Source organism: Cynara cardunculus (assembly GCF_001531365.2).
Source record: "Cynara cardunculus var. scolymus isolate 2C chromosome LG 2, CcrdV1, whole genome shotgun sequence".
Lineage (NCBI taxonomy): Eukaryota > Viridiplantae > Streptophyta > Magnoliopsida > Asterales > Asteraceae > Cynara > Cynara cardunculus.
In genome coordinates this window covers 63,043,930-63,052,187 of record NC_037529.1, presented here as the reverse complement: position 1 = coordinate 63,052,187, position 8,258 = coordinate 63,043,930, and positions in this window count along the sequence as shown.

Sequence of the window (8,258 nt, the reverse complement as noted above, 5' to 3'; positions counted from 1 at the left end):
ATATATACTAATATGTATCACACAATATGAATATAATGTAACCTTTTATTATTGATTAAAATTAAAATCCAAAATTTCTGTTTAAATAAAAGAGAAATTACAAGTGTTTACAAGTGTTTGAACATGTCTTGTTTCTAGTTAAAAAAAAACTCAAATAAAATATAGAATAATTACAAATTGTGTCCTTGTGATAATTGAAATTTTTTGATTGGATTCCTCAAATAATTATATGTATGGTCATTATTGTTTTATTATTGTTATGAATTGGGTTCTCTACCTAACTCCACTGACCATTGCTACGTTAAGTCAGGGTTATATTGTCATTTTTCTTTTTTCTTTTTTTGAAACATAAAAAATAATATAATATAATATATAACATATATAGATATATATATAACATTGTCCCTTCACCGGCTCAACATCGTCCCAGCCAATCCCTTCTTTCGATGAAGGCCATCTTCGACCATCACCTTGTCCCCCTCCGATCATCCCAACTAGTACTTTCCATATACACCACAACCTGCACTCCTCCGATGAAGGCCATCGTCCCCTATCTCCAACCACTCACTACTGCTTGTTCTTCCTCCCCATAATCCTCCTCTACTCCCTCCAACAACTGCCACAACGTACTTCAAGAGTTCATCAATCAAACTCGTTGAGTTCATCATGTCCATAAAGGGTTAGGCGAATCGGTAGTTCCAGATCCATTGAGTTTATCTGATAAGGTCCTTTTTAGTTGTTGCTTATTGTTTGAATAGGTCAAATATGTGCTGGTCTTTAGGAACTAGCCGTTTTTTTCAGTTCACAATTGTTTATCGTGGGCTATTTTTATGCTTTCTGTTATGTCTTGTAAACTCTATTTAAGGAGCCTTAATTGTGTTGAATAAAGTAAAGGGAAAACCATTTTTGGGTTCACATCTTACTTGTTTCATTTTTGACTTTATCATTTGGTATCAGAGCCATACAGGGTCCTTGATAGAAAAGTCTAAAACATCAACTTCTTATGAGTGATTCATCTGCAAGGCAAGATGAGTGATGTCAAATCCCTCACCAAAATTCCAACCTTTGATGGTCACTATGACCACTGCAGTGAGCTTATGGATAACTTGTTGAGAGCCAAGGGACTTTGGACTTTGATCGCTGAAGGATTTCAAGAACCACCATCGGGAATAGAGTTGAGTGCGGCTGAGAAAAGGCTGAGTGAGGAGAAGAGAACACTTGATTATCAGGTAAAGCATAACATCTTCCAAGCAATCTGTCGTAGATTTTGGATCGCCGAACAACAAAGATTGTATGGGATGCAAATTTGGCAGTAGTGAGAGTGTGAAAAGGTCTCTTCTGAATTGCTCAGGGGAGAGATCGAAATACTCATGATGAAAAGTAATGAAACCATCTCGGAGTATTTAGCTAGGATAATGGCGGTGTCGAATAAAATGAGGAGCAACAGAGAGGAGATGCTAGATTCCAAGATTGTGCAAAAAATCTTGCAGACCCTAAGAGAGAAAACGTATGTGGTTGTTTCAATTGAAGAATCAAAAGACACAACCAAGATGTCTATCGATGAACTCCAAAGTTCGTTGATGGTCCATGAGTAGAAATTTCGTAGGGCATATGAAGAAAAAGAGGATCATGTTTTGAAGGTGGAGGAAAAGTTTGGAACCAGAGGCAGGGGCCGATTTTCTCCAAGAGGAAGAGGCTGAGGAAGGGGAAGAGCGTACTTCAACAAAGCAGATGTGGATCTATAAATGTCACGGTTGTGGGCATTTTCAATATGAATATCGGGCATGGAGCAACGAGGCAAATTATGCGAAACTTGATCAAGAAGATGACGTTTTGCTGATGGCATATATTGAAGATCATGGATCAAGGAAAAAGGATGTCTGGTTTATTGATTCTAGTTGCTCTAACCACATGTGAGGCGATAAAGGTATGTTCACTAATCTGGTAACGGAGTTTAAGCATTCGGTCAAATGTGGGAATGATAGTAGAATGAATGTAGATGGAAAATGCAGTGTAAGATTGGTGTTTAATGGTCGGAATTTTGTGGTGAGTGATGTATACTATGTTCCTGAACTCAGCAACAACCTGTTAAGTATTGGTCAGCTGCATGAGAAAGGAATTTCTGTACACATGCAAAATAACGCGTGCAACATATATCATCCAGAAAAAGGTTTGATTGCTTGTTTTAAAATGAGCACGAACCGGATGTTTGTTTTGTTGAACGAAAAGATGACTAACCCAATTCAACAGGTTGAAGCATGTCTCTACAGTAGTGTTTCAGATCCTACTTCTCTTTGGCATAAAAAATATGGACATCTGAGCTACAAGGGGTTGATAACTCTAACAACCAAAAGGATGGTGAGAGGTTTGCCACAACTTGAAGTCCCTAAAGTTACCAGCACGGATTATCTAAGAGGCAAGCAATACCACAACGTTGTTCCAAAAAGTAGTGAATGGAGAGCAAAGAAGTTGTTGGAACTCATCTATGCGAATATTTGTGGTCCGATCGATCTTGCATCCAATAGTGGAAAAATGTATATTTTTTATCTCATTGATGACTTTAGCCGAAAGAGTTGGGCATACTTGTTAGTTGCAAAGTCCGAAGCTTTAAAGTTTTTAAAGAAGTTCAAGCAAATGGTGGAAAAGGAGACAGGAGAGTCGATCAAATGTTTGAGGACAAATCAATGAGGAGAATTCACATACCTGGACTTCAAGACTTTCTGTGAAAAACATGCCATCAAGCGTCAACTTACCACTACATACACCCCTCACCAAAACGGGGTTGCGGAAAGAAAGAACATACCTACGATGAACACGGTGCATTGTATGATGGTTGCAATGAAGATGCCAAAGCCATTTTGGATGGAAGCTATTATGTGGGTTGTCTATCTACTAAATTGATGCCCCACACTTGCTGTCATGAACAAGACTCCACAAGAAGCATGGTCGGGGGTAAAGTCTTATGTTGCCCACTTCAGAATATGGGGATGCGTGGCTCACGTTCATATTTCATATGCTAAACGAAGTAAGTTAGATGACAAAAGCTTTCTGTGTGTATTATTGGGGGTTAGTGATGAGTCTAAGGGATATAGATTATTTAATCCCACGACAAAGAAAATAGTGGTAAGTAAGGATGTTGTATTTGATGAACAACATTCATGGGATTGGGGTTTAGATTATGAAGAACAAATAAAGAAAGACTTCATATGGGAACATAGTGATAAGGAGTTTGTAGAATACAATGATGAACACAATGAGGATAGTGATATGGAGTTTGTAGAAGACAGTGAGGGCAACTCTCAAACTAATAATGATGCTAATGGTGAAGTTGGGAATGGTGAGAGTAGCTCACAAGTTCCTGGAACACAAGGGAGACAAAAGAGGCAGCCAACATGGATGAGAGATTTAATTAGTGGAGAAGGAATGAATGACGAGGAAGCAGAGGCTTACATGATACAATATGTTATCAATGAAGATCCAACTTCATTCGAGGAGGCCGTATAACATGAAAAATGGAGGAAGGCGATGGATAGTGAAATAAGTTCAATCGAAAAAATCAGATGGGAGTTCATAGATCTACCTATTAATGCAAGAACAATCAGTGTGAAGTGGATCTACAAAACAAAGCTGAATGAACTTGGTGAAGTTGACAAATACAAGGCCCGGTTGGTCGCCAAGGGGTACTCGCAACAATAGGGAATTGATTTCACAGAAGTGTTTGCCCCTGTTGCTCGCATGGATACAATAAGGATGATAGTGGCACTTGCAACATTCAAAGGTTGGAACATCTTTCAAATGGATGTTAAATATGTGTTTCTCCATGGAGAATTAGATGAAGATGTATATATTGAGCAACCAATGGGGTATGTGAAAAAAGGGAAAGAACACAAGATCTACAAGTTGAATAAAGCACTATACGGGTTAAAACAGGCACCGAGGGCTTGGTTCAGCCGCATAGAAGCACATTTCGTACGAGAAGATTTTCAAAGATGCCCAAATGAACAAACCTTATTCATTAAGAAGGGCGTAGGAAGTAAAATATTGGTTGTTAGTATTTACATTTATGATTTAATCTATACAGACAATAACAAGGGAATGATGATGGCGTTCAAGAGTTCCATGATGCAAGCATTTGACATGACAAACTTGGGGAAGATGAGATTATTTCTTGGGGTATAAGTGTTGCAAAAGCCTGGAGAAATCTTTACTTGTCAAATAAAGTATGCCACTGATGGACTAAAGAAATTTGCAATGTCGGAAAGCAAACCTGTGAAAAGTCCTATTGTTCCAGGTTCAAAATCAACAAAGATGTTGGTGGGATAGAAGTGGATAGTACTCACTACAAACAAATTGTTGGAAGTTTAATGTACCTCACTTCCCCTAGAACGAACATCATGTACAACGTAAGTTTAATTAGCAGATATATGTCAAAGCCTACTGAGCTGCATTTACAAGTTGCAAAACGAATATTGAGGTACTTAAGAGGAACTGTGGGTTATGGAATCCTCTATAAGCAGGGAGGGGATGATGAGTCAATAGCCTTCACAGACTCAGATTATGCAGGAGATGAAGATGTTTCCAGGAGTACTTCTGGATATGTTTTTATGTCGAGTTCTTGAGCTGTCTCATGGATGTCCAAGAAGAAACTAATTGTCAGCCTTTCTACTAGTGGAGCAGAGTTCATAGCTGCTACTGCAAGTGCCTGTCAAGATGTGTGGATGAGACAAGTGTTGAAAATTTTGGATCATGGTCAAGAGGGTGTACTACTATCATGTGTGATAATACTTCTACAATTTAATTTTCCAAAAATTCAGTGCTACATGGGAGGTGCAAGCATATCAGGGTACATTTTCACTTTTTGGGAAAAATAGAAATAAAAATGAAACAGAAACTCCATGTTCTCCGATTTCTTCATGTTGTAGGAATTCTTAAAGCATCATCTTCGATCACATTACAAGTTACTAAGAGCATCTCCAATAGATTCCCTAAAATTTCTTTAAAATGAAGAACCAAAAGTCAAAATCTATAAACAAATTACATTCATCTTCAACAGATTTCTCATTTTGAAGAATCCAACATTGATTATAGTATTAAAATATTTCATTCATCTATCAAAATATTATTTCTCTCTCACTTGGTAATCATTTTTGGGTGATCTCCATATCTGGAGAAAAAAAAAACCTTTTTTTCTTCTGCTTTCTTCATTTTGAAGATAGTTTTTGTGAAGCTGTTGGATCAAAATATTGGCTCAAAATCCTCATTTTTTCCACTTTTCCCATTTTGAAGAATCTGATAAAGATAATCTAAGTTTACAAGTGATAAGGTTCCAACCACACTTCAAAAACACCTAAACGTTGTTATTCAAGACGAGAGGAATACTGATGGTCTTCATATTTGATGCTTCATTATTTTTTCCTCATATTTATGATTTTATTTTTTAAAATTTTAATATTTTTTTTTGCAATATTATGAATATTAGATTTAAATATTATAAATATTAAATTTAAAATGTGATTTGATGATAACAAAATATATTATTTTAATGTAGGCCTCGTCAATTTGGTTTTATTTTAAGTATGGTTAGAGTTAAGTTATTTTATTGATGTTATAGTAAAGTTTATTTTACAAAATTAAAATTAACATAAGTAAATAAATATACAATCAATTTCAAAATAAATTATAAAATATATCTATTAATTTTGTTATATTTTCGTTTCTTGAAAAAATCTATACCAGTCTTTGTATTTTGTTTTAATATGTAACTTTTAATTGTCTCTTTACATTGTTATGTTTATATTATTTTTCAAATACTTATATGCATATATAGAGTTGGGTTCACGTGATATCAAGTGTTTTTCGTGGGACCCGTAAGACCAATTAATGTTCATTGATCAACTTTATAAGCTAATGATCTAATTAATGGTCTAAAATTGCACGATGACAATTTTGTGATTATTGAGAAGTCTTGTGGCAATTTTGTGATTATGAATATTTAGATTGTAGATCTAATCCAAGGGTTGAGAATTGGTCTTACGGTTCTCACGAAAAACCCTTGGTCTCATATGACCCCAAGTCTCTCTCTCTCTATATATATATATATATATATATATATATATATATATGATTAATTAAAGGACCATCATGATTATGGTATAAGGAAAAGTTAAGAGATATTATGGATACATACATAATCTTGCATAATATGATTGTTGAATATGAAAGTGACATGTTGATCAGTTGGATCGGTGATGAAGTATATAATTTGATAGAAATATTTCAAGGTTCCACCGATTAATTCCAAAAGTATATTTTCAAAGAAATTCTGAAATACACTCAAATTAAATTCATTGTCAACTCCGCTCCGACTTGATTGAACATATTTGGTGGAATCAAACTTACACAAATAGTCTATATTACAATTTATTATCTAGTGTTACTTTTATTAAGATGAATATTTGTGTAATGTTATACATTTTTTAATTGTAGTACAAGAATTGCGGCATGACCATCTCTTAGGATGTTAAATGTGAGATTTTGAATAAGGCCTTCAAAATTTTGGGGTCCAAATTTACATGTTATTTGGAGTTTTTTTTATCGAGCTGTATAAAACTATAGATGAAATTATTAAGGTTCTGTAACATCACGCTTGAGCAAACCCCAAATTACCAATTCCTATAAAATCTCCAATAAAATATAATTTATTGATTATTGAGACCAAAATTGATCCTAAATTATTCTAAAAGTTTTGTCAAAGCCATATGGGCCAAGGATGGAAAATTTGAAAATGCTGCTAAAAAGACTAAGTCTGGAGGAAGACCAGAGGCAATGGTTGGACTAGAGGCAATGGTCCAGAGGCAATGATCCAGAGGCTGCTGAAATGGCTAATTCTGGAAGAGGACCAGAGGTGAGACTATGAAGGACCAGAGGCAATGGTTGGACCAAAGRMAATGGTCCAGAGGCTGCTGAAATGGCTAAGTCTGGAAGAAGACCAGAGGCCATGAAGGACCAAAGGTGAGACTATGAAGGACCAGAGGCAATGGATGACCAGAGGTCATACAATGGTTATGAGACGATGCAATGGTCCAGAGTCCATGCAATGGTCGAGAGGCTAACACTTTGAAACACACAAATCTGGGCATAACATTAATTAACCTCAAAATATGGGATATTAATTTCTAGAAAAACCTCGAAATATCCGTTCTATTTTAGTGATAAAACCACCCAAAACACAATTTCAAACCGGATATAACGGATTTTTACTTACAACCCGAATTAGGTAGCCAAAAGAATACGGGACAAGACTATAAATATAAGCTACTATTTACCCAAAAGCAAGATCGATAACTTCAAGTTCCCCGATAAATCTTCAATTCAAACAACAGGTTCTTTTTTTTTGTCCGTATTTTTTCCTGAGAGAGGTTGCCACTTAAATGGTAAGCCAACGATTAGTGAGTTAAATAGTTAAATATTACATATCAATATCGCACATGTTTGTAAACATACATAATAAACTCTTATCAATAAAAGAGTTCAAGACATCATCTAGATGCAAACYGAGACTTACAAGAAACCRAGTGAACAATTACGTACCGGATGCTAAGATCATAGGATTCCATATTCAAATCACCATAGTATACCATACCATTGATGCTCAATACAACAAGGAGACAGGATCAACGACCAAATATATTCAGCAACGTTAGAATACCAATAAATATCAAGAACCAAGAGATCGAATCGGTAAACATAACAAGGACAGTGCATCACCCCGTCCTTCACCTCCCGGGCTCATGCCAAAGTCCGAGTCAGAATCATACATTACGGGAAACCTCGCACTGCCCACCTTCCTCTACCGGGTATGTGCCAAGGTTCCCTACTCATTGCTCTTCCTCCTCTTCGAGTAATGAGTATTCACAACCGCAGAAAAGTCTCACCCGTCCAACCCGAGATCTTGACTTCGCCATAAACTTCCGGCGTACCACACAAAGTAGTACCCGTACTATGACGTATAATTCAAGGAACAAAACAACGAGTCCGGATCCAGAAAGCAAACCGATGTACCGAGATAGTAATAAGGAATCGACTCAAGAGACRRAMTCAAAGACAAATCAAGATCGTGTGACTCCATTCAAGATCAAAAACATTCATATGAAAATATATATGTTCAAATCAATATGTAACAATTAACTATATAACTCACCGGGCAACCGTATAATACCGAAAAGCTCCGAATTGAGCTCACAAAGCAAGTCCAATCT